Here is an 18,891-nt window from a genome sequence, read left to right as displayed (position 1 = left end):
TGGCCACCAGAGGTCCTAAGGGGAGACAGAGGGGGCATTTTAGGGATTGTCCTGCATGACACTGCAATGATGGATACTAGTCATTATATGTTTTATCATAATCTACAAAATTATGCAGGATAGAGGGTAAACTATAATGTAAACTATAGTCCATAGTCCATTAGTAGCAATGCTTCAGTATGTGCTCATTCATTGTAATAAATGTACCACACTAATAAAAGATGTTGTTAATGTGGGAAAGTGTGGGGGGGTAGGGGGTGGGGCATATGGGAATCCCCTATTTTTTTTTTAAAGGCAATTCTTTTAAAGATTTATTTTTTTATTTATTTCTCTCCCCCCGCCCCCCCCCCCCCAGTTGTCTGCTCTCTCTGTCCATTCGTTGTGTGTTCTTCTGTGACTGCTTCTATCTTTATCAGTGGCACGGGAATCTGTGTTTCTTTTTGTTGCGTCATCTTGTTGTGTCAGTTCTCCATGTGTGCAGCACCATTCTTGGGCAGGCTGCACTTTCTTTCCCACTGGGCGGCTCTCCTTACGGGGTGCACTCCTTGCGCGTGGGGCTCCCCTATGCAGGGGACACCCCTGCGTGGCAGGGCACTCCTTGTGTGCATCAGCACTGCACATGGGCCAGTCAAGGAGGCTTGGGATTTAAACCGTGGACCTCCTATGTGGTAGTCAGATGCCCTATCCATTGGGCCAAGTCTGCTTCCCCCCTATATTTTTTATGTAACATTTATGTAATCTAAAGCTTTAAAAAGACAAATTAAAATATAAATAGATAGCATTTACTAAGTTCTGTCCACTCAGAATACAGATGGGTTTTTGTCAAGTGTTGAGAATATAGATTGACTAGGGTTCAATTCTTGCCCTCAAGACGTTCAGAGTTTAGTGGGAGATAGAGATGAGTGATAAAACAATATTTGGTATCTTTATGGTTTGAAGAAGTTACTACAGTAGAACAAGAATAGGGGCCAAGTCTTAACTGGTCACCAAACCTGATAACTTTTTCAGTGTACTATTGAATTTTTTTTAAGTTTAAAATGTTTTTCTTTCTACAAACACCATCTGAATGACAGAAGTAAATATGGCTTAGGACAGGAATAATATTATGACAATTGGATAAGGCACAATTCTTGCACAATGAACTTATGAATCTATTTTATAGAAGGCAAAGAATGGAAGGTATATTTTGCCAAAGTATATTCTGAATTTCTGCCACAGATGCAGCTTTGTATTTCACATAACATATGTTTTGACCAAGTGCTTCACATTGCAAAATGATGCCTTTAATAATCTCAATCAAATAGTTGAAAGGTATTTTCCTTGCTTTTGTGCAATCAAATTTGAAGATTATCCCCAAAACATAATTGGTAAAATAGCCTTAGAAATACAGTATTATTTTTAAGGAGAAACCTAGGGTCTGCTTTCTCTATGGTATTTATCTGGGAGTTGGGATGGATTTTTAAATGGAATGTGAATATTTTCTACAAATATACAAGATTAACATTTCCATCAGTGTTCCCCTCAATGATCTAACAAGCTTCCCAAACCTTTGTCCTTAATAATTCTAACGCTAAAGTAACATAATCAGAATTTTTTTCTCTTTGTGCCTACTGAGATTTCATAGGTATAAGCTATTTGAGTAAACTAGCATATTTTGGTATATTTCATTCATTGTAAAAATTTTTTTAAAAACTGTACTTTTGTTGCTGTTTGAGGTCTCAGGGCCAGGGATTTAACATAGGATCTAGTATATGGGGAGTCAGCACTCAATCACTGAGCTACACCAGTTCCTCCGAGTTGGTTTTTCGTTTGTCTTGTTTGTTTTTTTAGGAGGTATCGGAGAACAAACCCAGGACCTGATACTTGGGAAGCAGGCACTCAACCGCTTGAGCTACATCCACTCCCCTACACTGTTTTAATAAAAGAAAAGGGCAAGTTAATTTTCCTGATTAACAATTTAAGTTTTATTAAACTAAACTAATTTTATTTAAAGAAAATCCCTAACTAAAATGCAGTCTTGAGGGAAACATACATAATATATACTGATAGAGAATAAATACACATTTAAAATCCAATTTGCAGGTGGACCAGCAGTCTTATTTACTTAAATATTTCTATGCTATATCTCTTACACTGGAGTAGAAAAGTTAATAATTTGGGGAGGGAAGGGATGGGCAGACAGTGATTACACTGTCTTGAAAAAATCTCATAAAACCTATAGATCTTCTCAGAAAAATTCACGAATTAACAATACACATTATAAAGTCCATCATGAATCCATAAAAGGTCATTTATTCCAGGTTCAGAATCTTTCCACTAAAAAATAGGTCAAATTTATCAGGGAAGAACAAACAGTGAAATTGACAAAGAAAGTGTTATCAATGCCAGTTTCATACTATACAATTAATGTTGCATGAGAATAAGTTACCTCAATAAAAGAGAATTGTCCAGAAATTAGAACAAGGGCCAAACAAAACCGCTGTTTTCCTTGTGACAAAAGATCACAAGCAGATTTTTTGACATTTCCTCCTTAAAATGTGGCAGGTGGAGCCTAGCCGTCCCGACTTTAAAAGCATGCTCAATGCATCAGCTCCTCTTATTCCTGCTCAATGCCCAAGCCCAGTAGTCATGTACTCCACACTCCCATCACTTACAAACATTAGACAAAAAGGACAGGGAGGAGGCTTGGCTTCTGCACATACCTTTCACAGGTAGCTAGTACTGACTTTTAAACAAGAAGACACTGTAGGCTACTCTGCCTTAAAAGTGTTAGCTCTTAGTTTGATGATATGAGAACATAGTACTAGTCTTGCAACTTTCCTGTAAGTCTAAAACTATTCCAAATAAGACATTTAATAAAGATGCTCTTCTGAGAGACTATTCAGGAGTTTTGTTTTCTCCATAGGTCTGCTCAGACTAGAGATTGAATTTTCTGAAAAATTGTTGGTGATGGCATTTAAAGGGAAGAAATATTACATTCATCTTGCTAGTAAGCCTCCCCAACTTATTAAAAAGAAGTGAAAAAACGTCAAAGAAAACCATTCTATCAGTCTCTGAACAAGGCCTTCTCAGAGATACAATATACCACTGCTGGATGCATTGGGAAGGCAAGGAGAGAAGTGGTGGCTAGACACAGGCAGTCCATCTGTGGGATCAAGGCTAAAGAGAGAAAACTGCTACTTTTTAAAAGCTTCCTGATTTAATGAGTCCTTCGAAACAAGATGTTAATCAACTAGCAGGAAGTTAAAAGATTTTGAAGTGCCTTTACAGTACTTGCACTGAGCCACAATTTTTTGTACTAATCAAATTAACTATATTCAAAATGTCTGGTTAATTTTAGGTACACATCTTGTAGTTATAGATACAAGCTAACTTCTACCAAGGATCAATTTGATGCTATTAAACCAGTGATGAGCATGCTCTCAATTACTATATGGAGCACTTACTGAGTAAGCATTAAGTTATAAAACACTTTTAATTAAAACAAAAAAAGCATATGTAAGGACTCAACTTCTAAATCTGAAAATGGGCAACACTGTAAACATGACAACATAAAAATGGTAAATCCTTTGGTAAATCTCTCAGAAAGGAACAACATGTTAGAAAAATGTATGTATTTTTCATATGAACGTGCAGAAAAGAGAATTAGGAAAGTTGCCCTATGATTTCCTAGACATACATAAAATTCCACAAATAGATTCCACAAATAACCTATTTAAGTTGGATGAAAACAGGTCATTCCTTAGTTAAATCATAGGATCTATGACTTTTTCTTTTCTCCCCCAACACTTCCAGTTCTTTCCTCCCCAAATTGCAACGGTATTCCCAAGTAGTTAAGAAGGCAAGGCTCAGGAACTGGTTGTAAACTATTGACTAATCACCTCTATATCAGTAAACCTTTCCTGCCTTGCCAAAAACATCTGTTCCTTTAAGATCTGTTTCCTGTCATTTTGGTTCATGAGCAATTCACTGCATTTCTTCAAAAGCAGCTCCCTTCCCCTCACTGCACATAGAAATGTCCCCATAAAGGACCCCCCTCCTCTGGCGGCCAGTGTGGATGTCAAATCTGGGAAGTACCAACTCTCCCCCCTCCACCGAGGATGAGGACTAAGCCATGGCCAGGCTCAGAATCATCTCATTCTCCTGCTACAGAGCATGAGGTTCCACAAAAGTTCCCTAAACAAATGTCTATTACTCACCAAGCTAGACTTGCCTGAGTCTTTCTTTAGTCTGACATATCCCTATCAGTTTGAAAGGAAGCTGTTGTTTTTCTCAGCTCCTGACCACACTCGGGATATAAATAAAAATGGTAGCAATGATCTCTCACCCATAACAGAAAAGGTATATTATTGTACAAAACTGAGTGACAAAATAAGCAAACTTAAAATTGAAAGTAGTACTACAGTAATAGCACCTCCCCCCAAAATAAAGTGATTTTATAAGCTACAAATGTTATGAAACAAGAAGTAAAAAGGTTGGCTATATTAATAGGAACAACAACAAAAAATGTATATTTGGAATGAATTTTAAAGGATGGTATAGCTAAAACTTTGTTTTATATTTAGTACTATTTAATGCTTCATTTGTAGTTCCCATCAGTAAATAAGCTAGGATAAAATTTAAGTGTATTAAAATAGTATTCAAAATGAGCTTGGTTTATTAGAAAATCCTTATGAAATTAATTAAAGGATTGAGGCACAATTGCATTATTAACCATTTAGGCATATATGAAGTATCTCAAGGTGCCACTGTATATAATGCACAAAGCATTTTTAACTACACATTCCACTTTAAAGACATTAAGATCTCTTAAAGTTTTTTTTTCCCCAACAAAATATTCTTTATGCTTATTCTGGTCCTTTCTGTCATTTTGCACAATAATATATATGGAATACATGATAGAACATTCACAGGTTATAGCTGGCCAGGTGAAATAAATGAAATACAATAGGAGAAAAACAAACCTTGTATTATAGCAGACCTACAAGTGAAATATGATAGCAGGTTACCATTCCAGTTGTGTTTTAAGCAAGCACATTACTGGGGTTCATAAATAGAAAATTAGTTTAGAAACTCTGAGGTAAGCTTCTTATTTTATTCTTCACTGCTTGACTCATACTAGATTTCCATGCCAGTTATGACCTCCACATATGAAAGGGAATGGGAGAAATAAAAAGGAAAATAGCCTACAATGATGATGAAAGGGTTGGAAAAAAGAAGAAAGATCAAAAGACAGAAGTGTACAGGCTGTGAAGGAAAAGCTGAGGGGATGCTTTTGAATGTTCTTGAAATATATGGGTTATTATACTGAGAATGGTAACCAGCTGTTCTCCATCTCAATATAGGACAAACCAAACAAAAATGCCTTATATCAAAGCAATGGAAGATTCAGGTTACTAAGGGATATTGTAGAGTCCTTTGCAGAATGATTTAAAAACTAGGCAGGTATTTAATTTAAGGGACAGGAATGAGAACTACAGTCTGATTTATAAGATCTTTTTAGTCTTTAAGTTGAATATTCTTTATAAAGACGCATATACTAAAATGCATAAAGAGAACTAGATATTATCAAACACATACAATTATTCTGACTAATGGAAAGAATACTGCTTTGGATCAAACTGTAATATGAGACATTGGGCAAGATTTTTTAAACTTCAGCATACTGAAGCTCTCTCATATGTAGAAGGGGATTATAATATTCACCTTACAAAAGTGTTATGATGATAAAACAGGATAATTTGTGTAAAGGATTTGGTACAATTTGTTGGACATTAGATGTTCAGTTAACCTTAGTTCCTTTCTGTTCTCTGATTGATGCAACACATGAGATTCTGATTTTTGCAAAAGGTATATAGAGAGAATTCCATGAAAGTTCCCTGAATTTCTGCTCGTATTATTCATACAACTGAAAAAAGGGATGACACAAGAACTAATCATCAAAAAAGACCTCTCCCCAGTCTGTAATTTTCCATCCTCTCATTCTCTCTCCCCTCCCTGTCTAACACTTTCTCTTTGGTGTTCAAAGGTTTGAGCATTAATTTGAATATCACCATGTTACTGTATCATAGGCAAATTGTGGCAATCCACAGGGTTCCACATTTTCTTTTACTGATCATTACGGCTCACTTTTTAAGTGGCAACAAGGTCAATGCTGGTATAACTGGAAGACTTTCAAGGTGTTTTAGCACTCAGCAAATAAAATTTGGAGACAGATTCCTCCAGAAGCAATCAACTCTAAACTAACGCCCAGAAACTGGGCTGTATGGCTAGAGACTCTCTTTACTGACAATTAACTGAAAGAAGAGTTGGCAATGTTAGTCACTGTTCACTTCTTCTAGCCTGCTATCTGTTGCCCAGGTAATTGGGTTTAACTCTGCACCCTGACCACTTCACACATACTGCAGTAGGATTATCGTAGCATGCAAATCACCTAGTTATTTACACATCAAGAGGGGGGAAAAGTTTCCTTCATAACTAAAGAGATAATATTTTTAGGAAGTTAAGCCTTCCTGACAGTAACAGAACTTACCAAAAAGATGTGTTATCAAAATGCAAGTTTTAATCCTGTCAAAATATTGTTTTTAATAGAATGAAATGAAGTGAGATTTTAAGGACACAAAGATAATTGATACAAGAAACAGCATTTGGCTATAAAATTTTATTTTCCTGTTAATTTTTAAAGAAAAACCCCCATTATCTATTAAATAAATTACATTCTCTCAAAATCATCTAATTTCCCTAGATATCTATATTATAATCTAGCTTTTCCTTCAGGAACAGTTTAGATATATAATATATACCTATCTACGGTCTTTTTAAATCCCAGGAAAAAGACTGATTTTTTCAATTTAACAATACTATGTATATACTTTAAATACTTTAATATTCACTGAAATACATCAGTTTCAGAATTCAAAAAAAGTGCTTAGGATAACTGTTCTACACTTTTAATTCAATTCAAACACAAGAAAAACAGAAAAACCAGTGAAGAATGGGAGATTGCAAATATGGTGTGAATAACTAAAAGTTAAAAGGTAAAGGATGGAATGATTTAAATATTTTGGGAGCTGATTATTAGAGTGTATAGACAATCACTATACTCTTCCTAACAGTTTTCCTAATGCTACATATTCCTAGATCCAAAATAAACAGTAGTCCAATCTTATCTGCTTTCAAGGAGGCTCTTGCATGTGGAGTAGAAGTGAAAAACTACAAGCTACAAGACATATAGACATATATCAAAGAGTCTCCAAATCTGAACATATATTCCCCCATAAAACACTTATTTTTGAACTAGGTAGAACTCTTTTCATTTGTGAACAAAAGCAGCCCTACATCTCAGAATGGCATTTATTGTTACTTAAGTGCCGTGTGGAGGAAGAATGAAGCTACACTTCTATCTTCAAATATATTTATTTGCATATTTTGAGGCTCATATGAGAAGCAATATATAGAAAGAAATTAGGATATATGGAGGGCAACAGTTTAAAGCTCCAAATATTGTGAGTTTACCACATTTCAGGCCTACAGATCTTCAGAAACAGTTATTTTTTAGAATATTTTAAAACTAGGATACTTTGACAAGACTTATTTTCACATTTGTCAATAAATTGCTGTCATTTTTAAAAAGGTCAAAAGAGCTCAATGATCTGTATGTAAGGTTAAATTTCTATCTCTTTACTAGGAGACAGGGAGCTAAAAACTCATAACTAAATTTTATAACTGTCAATTATAAAGGCCGATGAGGACAATTCTGGAATTCAGAGGCTATGAAAACTAATAAGTCCCTGCCTGGGTTTTTTACTCACATTTGGCATCTGGCAGATCAAGATATGCATAATGTTCTCTAAGGGCAGAGGAACAAAATGCAAGGAGCTAAAACTATAAATACAAAGACATTCTGAACTCTCAGACTATTTGTGGTCATGTGCTTCTGCCCCCTGAAGAAGATAATACATACTTTGCTCTTTGGCATTCACCTGAAATTACTGTTCCAAACATACACACACACAAATGTCAAAAAGTTATTTCTTTTCATTATTTATTGAAGGCAGTGAAAAATAGATTATAATTAAGAGATCAGTATTTTAATAAATATAGCAGAAAAAGACTTAGTAGAAAGTATCTGTATCAGAAAAATCTTATACAAGTCTTGAAATCTTGTGTATGGCTACAATTCCATCCCCTTGGATTTTCTAGCTCACAGTCTGAAGTCTGCATTCTGTGAAATTGCCATAAAGTTTTGTTTATAGTAGTTTTAACTGGTAATATATACTTGGAATTTCAGGCTTTAATGAATTTACAAAAAATAAGTAATTATTTACAAACATATAGATATTGCTATATAAAGATATGTAAATGTATGTTATATACAGCATCTATTATTTTATTATATATTAATATATTTTTTATCATATCTCACACACAAACACATAGAAATTACAATTTCCAAACTTATCCTTTGCAATACATTTTATTTATTTTTCAAAGATTTATTTTATTTATTTCTCTCCCCTTCCCCCCCACCCCAGTTGTCTGTTCTCTGTGTCTATTTGCTGCGTGTTCTTCTTTGTCCACTTCTGTTGTCAGTAGCACGGGAATCTGTGTTTCTTTTTGTTGCATCATCTTGTTGTGTCAGCTCTCCGTGTGTGCGGTGCTGCACTAGGCAGGCTGCACTTTCTTTCGCGCTGGGCGGCTCTCCTTACAGTGTGCTCTCCTTGCGCGTGGGGCTCCCCTGAGCAGGGACACCCCTGAGCGGGGACACCCCTACAAGGCAGGGTACTCCATGTGCGCATCAGCACTGCACGTGGGCCAGCTCCACATGGGTCAAGGAGGCCCAGGGTTTGAACCGCGGACCTCCCATGTGGTAGACGGACACCGTAACCACTGGGCCAAGTCCGCTTCCCTGCAATACTAGTAGTTTAGAAACACTACCACAGGGAGCGATAATGCCGTTATATTGTTCTATTTTACACAAGCTGTCTCAATGGAAAATACAAGCTTAAAAGAGAAAATACTGAACACTAAGAAATAAATTCAAAATCTATCCTAAAAGCTAAAAAATCCACTTGTACAGATGTGAACATATTTCTAAATTGGATTTTGTGTTTGTTTGAACTAAGAAAAATTTAAACAAGTTGATGAAGTTTGGCCTCAAAGCAACTGCAAAACTAAACTGAAATAATAAAATAATATCAGTTTACAATGAAATGGTCATTCTCCAAGTTTTATATCAGCTGGAACAAACTTTTTTGTTGACCTAAGAAAATAAATGATCTAGAAATTTATTTATAATGGTTATCATAGTGTAATGAACCCCCTAGTCAACTTTTTGGAAGCCTTCCACTGGCTCCTAACTCTCCACTGAAGCGCATGCTTCATTCTACGCATACAAAGAGTAGTACCTGAATACCAAATATTTTTCAGAGTGAAGCATTACTGTGATTTCTAATTTGTAATTAAACAAAAACATTATCAAATTCACTCAATGTACCTTTTATCTCATTATATTTTCCTAGTGAAAAAGAAGTGTCCATTTTTCTTCTAAGATGAAGCAGACACTTATCTTCTAGGTGATAGATTTGAGAGGTCACATGCAGGCTCTTGTCAAAACATCTACTGCCCACCCTTCATCTCCACTATTAGAAATTCATTATTTTGGTGTAAGTCCTTGAACTTCCTTAAAATGCATCTTTTAAAAATGAAATCTATTATGTATCTTCAGTCATTTATATTAACTGTGTATGAATTTATCAGCTCTTTTCATGAGAGTAGAGTTTTATAAGAAAGGATACAGTCATCAATTCCTAAAAGACAGATCAAGCTTGAGGGAACCCTGGGGAAATCAACAATTAACTGTGACCTACTTAAAAATGTGCCCAAGAATGACCCAAAAAGACTATGGTTTTTTGTAGTTACTTTAAATTTCTCACTCTACATGTATAGTTTAATTTAAAGACTTTAAAATTAAGTGTTCCTGACTCACTTAAACATAACTATCAGCAAAAACTATATGCCATTACTTTTTCACCTCAAATTAGAGAATGTGAAAAGTTTCACAATGCATTCAAACATCATCAAGGCACTAGCTATCAAATGCAAAAGACTACTCCTATGTTTCACTCATTCTAAAATTTCAAAAACTCAAATCTCTGTGGATATTTTCAATATTTTAAATTATTTGATAATTTAGTCATATAGAAAATAATATAACAAAAAAAGATTTACCTACCATCATGAACATTTCACTGTATTTTTTCCATCTCTTTAAAAAATTGAAATGTCACATACACACATAAAGCCTAACTCTTAATCGTCTCCTCCTTTCTCTCCTAGAGATAACTATTTTCTTGAAATTGATAGGTATAATCCCCATGCATGTTTTTAGACTTTTACTATATACATATGTATCCATAACAATATATACTACTGTTTTGTGTTCAAAAATTCACACAAATGGTATTGTTCTAAGCATGCTTTTGAAACTAGTATTATTCACTGTTTTTTGCAGATTTAATATTGACAGAGATAATAAATTTCATCATTTTAACTGCTAAATAATGTTTTACCAAATAATTCCTTAATTAACCACTTTTTTCCTCCTTTACAAAGAGTGCTGAGTATTTGTACGGGTCTCCTTAAGCACAATTGTAAGAGATTCCTAAAACTGTAAAGTAGAAGGAAAGCCCTTCAGTGTGGGTATGAAAATCATTGATTTTTCTAGATATTATCAAATGGCTCTCAAAGTGATTTTGCAAATTTATATTCCCAGCAGAGGTGGCTACAAGTTTCTGTTTCTTCATGATCTTACCAATGCCTAGTATTATATGACTTATTAACAGTTGCCAATCTAATGGGTGTGAAACAGTCTCTTTTTATAAATCCTGCATTTTTTTTATTATTAGTGTGGTTTAGCATCTTTTCATAAATTTATTGCAATTTGAGTGACCTCTTTTGGGACAGATAGTTTGTATTTTTGTCTACTGTTTCTACAGTGATTTTTGTCTTTTCTTATTGATTTATAGGATTTTGTTATTAGACTGGCTATTTATTCTTTATCCACTACACATGTGACATAAACAGTTTTTCCCAGGCTCTGGATTATTTTTGTACATGTAGCGTATTTTTCCTTCATGGTAATATGGAAGGTTTTTACTCTTGTTTGCTTTTTGATTTTTTAAAATGTAATTACTTAATGACATGGGGAAATAAAAATGCTAAGAAATATGCTGGTTATTACAAAGTAATGGGGAAAGGATAAAATCACTTTTGGTAGGAAAAAAAAGAATTTAAAAGTACCAGTATGCAAAGAAAAAACTTGACAGATAAACATCTATGGTATTTCTTTCTATTCAGTGATTAAATATTCTTTCTTCTGTTTATGTGTATTTTTTTGAAACAAGAGTATTTCTGAAACAAACAAACAAAACAAGCCACTGGAGGGAAAGTTATTAAATGCCAGGAGTTGGGAGACAAGCAGCCAAGGTCTGACCCCAGGAGGACAGTGCCAGCCTATCCTTGTTGGAAACTTGTTCCTTTCTTTTCCTATTGGAATGCTACTTTTAAGACTTTCTGTCCTATATGTGACATTCTGAGTGTACTTATATTTCATAGGACTCTATGAAGGTTCACTAACGCAAGAGAAAAATGACATTAGCAACTATGGTTTTGAATTGCTACAAAACAGAACCACCACACTATACAAAACAAGAAACCAAGTGCACTTACAACAGAAAAGTCACTTGACTAAAACACCGACTTTGCTGGTTTTCTCTGACCTTCCTTCATGTTTAACTTTCACTAAAACCTAAAATTAAAGCTTTGCCACAATATTTTTGTTTCCTTAGAAGAGGTAATTTTTCTCACAAAGCACTAACATGAATGTTCACTGAAAAATGGCTATTTGATGACCTTCCTATGAGTCTATTGATATGTGGTCATGCTATTTAATATTCTGCAAAGTCAACAGGGAATACCAAAATCCAAACCACCTTGAAATCAACAAACTTGATGGCGGTGTGTCCCATTTTAAAAAATGGTATTTGCATTCCCAAATATAGTAACAGCAGATTACACCTCTATATGGTGTAAATGAGGCTCAAAAAACCCAGATTTTCTCCCTAAAAGTTAAGCCTGCCAGGAGCACTTTATTCAAATAGCAAGCGGCATATAAAAATTTCTAAAGTGTTTCCCATAGCTCTCCTTTTTATACTGCAGCTTTTTCAAGGAGGATCAAGAACTGCCACAAAGTCCAAAAACAACCAAAACCAACATTATAGATTCCCCCAGGGCCCACTGGATGGAACGTGAGAGAGTCTGGGCTATGATGTGGACCACTGACTATGGGGTGCAGTGATGCTCAGAGATGAACTTACCAGGTGCAATGGATGTGTCATGATGATGGGAGAGAGTGTTGCTGTGGGGGGAGTGGGGGGCGGGGGCGGTGGGGTTGAATGGGACCTCATATTTTTCATAATGTAATTAAAAAAATAATAATAATTTAAAAAAAACAAAAACAAAAAAAACCAGAACTATTTTCTGCATTACCACCACTTCTCCAGTACATGCTCTCGCCTGCTTTTTACAGTGAGTGAGTACTGCCATCTGTAAAATTTTTCAGGCACCAGGAAAGAAAGGTACAGAGAGAATTCTATTAACAACAACGACAAATGTTGGGGGAAAAGATTTTAAATTAAAATATTGTATCATCACAACAAAGATCAAAATATCTCTAGCTTTATCTTTGGATAAACAAGAAAAATTGAACAGCTTTATAGCCAAAAAATAAAAGAGATTTGCTGGAAATAAAGAATGTGCAGTGTTTGCAACCCAAGTATGCTTATACATCAGTCCAAATCATAGAAATAAGTTCCTTTGTTAGTGCAAGGAAAATAAATCCATTTCAGGACAAAGTTATTCAGGAGGAAAGGAAGGTGTGCCTTCAGTGAGAGAACTGACTGCTGTCAGATGATTTCTTGCTAGTATTTTTGAAGATTTTGAACTTCAAAATTTTGGGCTTTCCAGTAGCTAAATCCACCACTTCCTCCGCTCTTTTTAAGTCTGCTGTTGTTGTTGGTCACGTTTCAGATCAACAGCAGGAGGAACCGTGAAATAGAATGACAGAGCAACCTGAGGCAATTTAAGTTATTAACATTATAAATTTGTTTCATGGGAATCATATGCTCAAATGTATGATTTATATGCTTCCTGGCTGACTTATGAAGGAAGCTGTTCTTTTCAATCAGTTTTTCAACTTGAGACTGAACGTCAGAAATTTTGGACCAGGAAAACTTAATTTCACTTAATGGAACCTTGGAGTGCTTCAAGTAATAAAGGAAACACAATTTTTCTGGGCGCAAAATGAGTAAGTCATGTATTCTCCCATTTAGGCCTCTGGCTATGCCCACACAATGACTATATAACTTAGGGTCATCTGAAGGGTCATAATGAACAATCCAGTGGACTTCAGAAATATCCAACACTCGAGCTGCCATGTCTGTAGACAACAGTATGCCTGCATCTGCACTGCAGAACTGGAAGAAGTTGGCTGTTCATTTACTTTGCTTTTGCCATTCATGAATGGCAAGACAGGCAAATCAATGTAGTTCAGCAACTCGTAGTAGTATTTCACAGACTTACAGGAAGAAAAGAATACCATCATGTTCTTCTTAATGAATGTAAAGTGCAGAAGGAATCTCTTTTTAAGGGGACAAACAACATATTCCTCCTCAAGACCACCCACTGTTGCACTGGTTTTAGCATCCTCAACACCAACATACAATGGTTTCTTTTTCAAAGAATTTCTTACCAGGTGTTCAACTTTTCAAGATTGCACAGCAAAAAAGAGCATGATTTGCCTACATATCAGCAGAAGTTTAATAATTTGCTCTGATTCCTCTTCAAACCCAACATCCAAGATACAATCAGTCTCATCAACCACACACTTTAAGTTTTTATATATAAACCTGGTGTATTCTGCTTATGGTCCAGGGGTCTACCTGGTGCAGCCACAATGATGTTGATGCCATCAGCAAGTCTCTGTGCTTTAGCAGTTCTGTTAGCACCACCCAATATCAACCCATATGTGTGGACATATGTGTCATCAGCTCCTTAAGCACACCAGAAGTCTGCATGGCCAGTTCCCTAGTAGGGGAAAGAATAAGAACTCCTGTCCCATTTTTGGGCATGAACTTTAACTTAAAAGTGAGTTCAACAGCAGGGTTGAGAAATGTCAAGGTTTTACCACTGCCTATTTTTCGCAGCCACTTGAAGATCCCTGCCTTCCAAAAGTGACCTGGTACTTTTAAGCTGAATTTCAGTCATGTTTGTAAAGTTCATTTCTTTTATTGTCTTCAGGGTGTTTTCAATGACATAATTGCTTAGGGATGTGAATGAAGTATCCTCAAAAGCTCCAGTCAGTCCTAGGGACAAGCGGGGCACTTCACTGGCATCATTATCTGGTTTCTCCACAGTATTTTCTGTTTCTTCAGGAGCTCCAGCACCTTTTTCTACAGACTTATCTTCATTTCTTTGCTTTTTTTGCATCAGGCCCAGCATTTTCTATAATTTTTCTCTTTTTCTTCTTTGATTCTGAAGTGGGTGACTGTGCTGCTGCTTCCCCATTGGTTAACAGTAGTTTTCTTTGGGGATTTTCAAACTTCAACATTTTTCACTTTTATTAGACATGTCTCCGTTCTGGATTTCTGACAAGCCTACATCTGCAGACTATTTTAGGGACTTTTTAAGTTATCCAGGTTCACAGTTTCTTCAGACCATCTCCATTTTGGGATTCTGATAGCTCACATCTGAGGTCCCCTGTAGCTTTAGCTTTAGCTTTTGCTGTTGCAATTTTAGGTTCAGCTTCTTGATTTTCTTGTGCAGAGTTCCATCGTTAAGTGAGACATAATGTCGTTGGAGCACCTTCACCCCAGTGCCACAATGGGGTTATTCCACTTGCGGGGTTGACCTTACTTTCTTCTGGGGTGCATGTGTGCACCTTGGCCTACTGGTAGGGTGCCACTTTTTGTTTTTTAATGTGGTCAAATTTTATCAGTCTTTACCAGTGGCATTTGCTTTTTGTCTTTTCTAAACAAAGACCTCTCTTATTTGCCCTATGTCATATTGATATTCTCCTATGTGTTTTTTTCTTTAAGTTTTACCATTTCCTTTTTGCCTTTCATATTTAGGCCTTGAATCTATCTGGCATTTTGTGGTACTGTTTGAAATAATGTCTATATGTTATCATTTTCCCCTATGGATGAACAAATTGTGTCTGTATCATCTATTGAATGGTCCATTTTTCTCCCATTGATTTATTATACTACCTTTGTCAAATATGAATTTGCTTTATATGCGGGTGTTTCTAGGCTATCTATCCTATTCTTTTGGTCCATTTCTTTCCCTCTATCAATACCACATTCTTTTATTTAGCACAAGTAGGCTTTGATATCTTACATGACAATTATTCCCCATCTCCCCTCCCCCATCATTCTTCTTCTAAAAAATTATCTTTGCTATTTTTGAACATTTACTATTCTCCATGAATTTCAAAACCAACTTATCTATCGAGTTGTATAAAACTTCATTGGCATTTTTAATTGAAATATTATTGAATTTGTAGATTAATTTTTGGAAACTCTTACTTTAAACATATTGACTTTTTCCATTTATGATGGTTAAGCTCATGTGACAATTTGGACTAGATTATGATGTCCAATTGTATAGTCAAGCAAACACTGGCCTGATTTTTACCGTGAGAGTATTTCATGGGATTTAAATCAATAATCACTTGATTGCATCTATGACTGATTACATCTAGAATCAGCAAAGGAGATTGCCTTCACAATGAGAAGTTTCATGTAATCAGTTAAGGCCTTAAAGGGATAACTAATAATTTCAGTAGTCAGAAAAAATAATTTTTAACTCAACTTAAGCCAGTCAGCCAATTCTACTTGCCAATCAGCATGATCCTGTGAGCCAATTCCTCATCTGTTGTTTCTGTTTCTCTGGAGAATCTGAACTAATACACCATCCACATAGAAATCTCCTTCAAGGATGCTTTCAAATTTTCTTCATAAATGACCTAGTACACTTTTCATTAGATTTTTTTCTCAATTATTTTATGTTATTTCTGCTTATTTGTTCATGGTGTCTTTTTAAAAATTACCACTTACAACTGCCTGTTTTGGGTTTATAGGAACACAATTTTTTTAAGGTTGATTGTGTATTTAGCAACTTTTAGAGGTATTAAAGATTGGCCTATAGATTTTTAGGGGTCATCTGTGATTAATGAGAATGTTCCTTCCTTTCTAGTCTTGATATCTTTTATTTTTCGCTTTATATTTTACTGCCAAGGTTCTTGAGCACAAAATAGAACATAAGATAGTAAGCATTCCTGTCTTGTTCCTTACTTTAAAGGAATACTTCTGGTTTTCACATTTAAGTAAAATTACTTTGCAAGTTCTTTGGTAGATACCATTTATTATTTGGTGTTGCTCATTTTATTCCCATCTACTAAGATTTCATATCACAAAAATTTACTCAATTTTATCAAATCCTTTCGACCAATATTAATAGAAGACCACTGAATGTAAATTAGATCCATTAGTGACCTGAGAGTATATATTAGTATATAGTAATTTTTAGGCACCTTTGTTGAATAATTTTTTTTAATTACATTGTCCTTTTTTTTTTTAAAGATATGTAGATTACAAAAAAATGTTACATTAAAAAAATATAAGAGGGAAGTGGACTGGGCCCAGTGGTTAGGGCATCCATCTACGACATGGGAGGTCCGTGGTTCAAACCCTGGCCTCCTTGACCCGTGTGGAGCTGGTCCACGCGCAGTGCTGATGGGCACAAGGAGTGCCGTGCCATGCAGGGGAACCCAATGCGCAAGGAGTGCGCCCGGTAAGGAGAGCCGCCCAGAGCGAAAGAAAGTGCAGCCTGCCCAGGAATGGCACCGCACACATGGAGAGCTGACACCACAAGATGACGCAACAAAAAGAAACATAGATTCCTGTGCCGCTTACAACAGAAGCAGACAAAGAAGAAGACGCAGCAAATAGCACAGAGAACAGACAATTGGGGTGGGGGAATAAATAAATAAATCTTAAAAAAATATATATATATATATAAGAGGTTACCACATACCCCACACCCCATCCCCCAACTCTTCCCACATCAACAACCTCTTTCATCATTTGGCACATTCATTGCATTTGGTGAACACATCTTGGAGCACGGCTGCACTACATGGATTATAGTTTACATTGTAGTTTACACTCTCCCCCAGTCCATTCAGTGGGATATGGTAGGATATATAATGTCCAGCATCTGTCCCTGCAGCATCATTTAGGACAACTCCAAAGTCCCAAAAATGTTCCCACATGTCATCTCTTCTTCCCTCTCCCTGTCCTCAGCAACTACCGTGGCCACTTTCTCAATATCAATGCTACAGTTTCTTCCATTACTAGTCACAACAGTTCTTTAGTAGAACACCAGTAAGTTCACTCTAATCCATATTTTATTGCTTCATCCTGTGTACCCTGGGTTGGTGATATCCACTCCACCTCTATATCGAGAGGGGGCTTAGATCCCACATGGTTGATGAATGTGATTCTCCTGCTTGCAGCTATAGCACTCTCAGTACCCTGATGTGGTGGTTGACCATCTTCACCTCCCTGTTAGCTGACCTGTATAAATCCAACAAACTGGAGAGTAGGAGTTGCAACTCTGCTGAGGCTCAGGGCCCAGCTGGCACATGGCGAGTTCAGAGATTGAAGTCTCCTGGGTATACACCAATCCCAGTGCGAACCAAGGTTCAGTAGAAGTGACAGAAGAGGCATGTGTAGGTCAATTAATTTCTAAGGAGCGACTAGCCTCCTTCTAGATGTGATAGGTAGTTTCCATGATCAAATAGGTTTGGAAAATGCGGTGAACTATGTATCTACTTTTTGGAAATTCTAATTAATACCATTATGTTTTGGCTCTGAGATATCCTATAGTGGAAAAATAATGTTGATTATTTAACAAAAAGTTCCCCAAATTTACTTTATCAAAGAAATTCTTTTCCCAGAACAATTATTGGCATCTCCAGGGGACTACTATACCACAAAACACTAGGAAACCTTGCTTTAGAGTCATTTCAAGAGTTAAGTTTTATCATACACCTAGAGAGCCATTACTCACATTACTTTTTCTCTGAAAAACCCGTCACTCAGAAACAGAAAAAAAACGGGCTCATGCCACATCACAGGAAGCCGAAGTTACTAAAGAATTTGTTTCCCCGTTTACCTCAGGTACAACTGTCTTTAGGACAATGCTTCAAAGTAGGTACCTACACAAACTTTCTCTACAACTGTTCCATCTCAGTCATTTGATGACAATAGTAAAAATATTAAGAACAAATTTTCCGTATTCACAGATATGAATCACAACTGAAACTGTTATACTAAATAAAGTTAGTCTACAGATTTGATCAAGCTCTCAGATTTTAGCAGTCAAAACACAAATTTGTAGAGCCAAATATCATTCTGTTATGGGCCACGAGGAAGTTGGTTGTTACTTGATTGGTGTCGTCCTGTCATTTGATGAATATAGAACAAATCATAACCCTGTAGAACTCATCTTTAATCCAAAGTCCTTTCTTTGACATGTTTAATAATATAACTACATACAACTAGTGATATTCAGCAACATACACTAATACCTTCAGAAACAACACTTAGTAAATAGCAAAATGTTTAATTTTATGTATTTCTATAATTGAATCCTATAAATTTATGGTTTATATTACTAAGGCACATTTTGCAAACCAAAACAACCCAATGATACTGCTATGAACATGTAAAACTGAACAGGAAAATAAAGTTCTTAACTCCAAGTATT

At 35.8% G+C, this 18,891-nt stretch overlaps 1 protein-coding gene and 1 pseudogene across 50 annotated transcripts in view; both read right to left on the bottom strand.

Moving 5' to 3' along the window:
- CAMK2D (calcium/calmodulin dependent protein kinase II delta) overlaps positions 1–18,891 on the bottom strand; it is a 354,108-nt gene that overhangs the window by 283,425 nt on the left and 51,792 nt on the right. The window lies entirely within an intron of this gene.
- On the bottom strand, positions 12,556–17,609 carry LOC101437884 (ATP-dependent RNA helicase DDX18 pseudogene; annotated as a pseudogene).

This window comes from Dasypus novemcinctus, chromosome 1 (genome assembly GCF_030445035.2).
Source record: "Dasypus novemcinctus isolate mDasNov1 chromosome 1, mDasNov1.1.hap2, whole genome shotgun sequence".
Classification (NCBI taxonomy): domain Eukaryota; kingdom Metazoa; phylum Chordata; class Mammalia; order Cingulata; family Dasypodidae; genus Dasypus; species Dasypus novemcinctus.
This window is presented reverse-complemented; position numbering and strand designations above follow the sequence as displayed.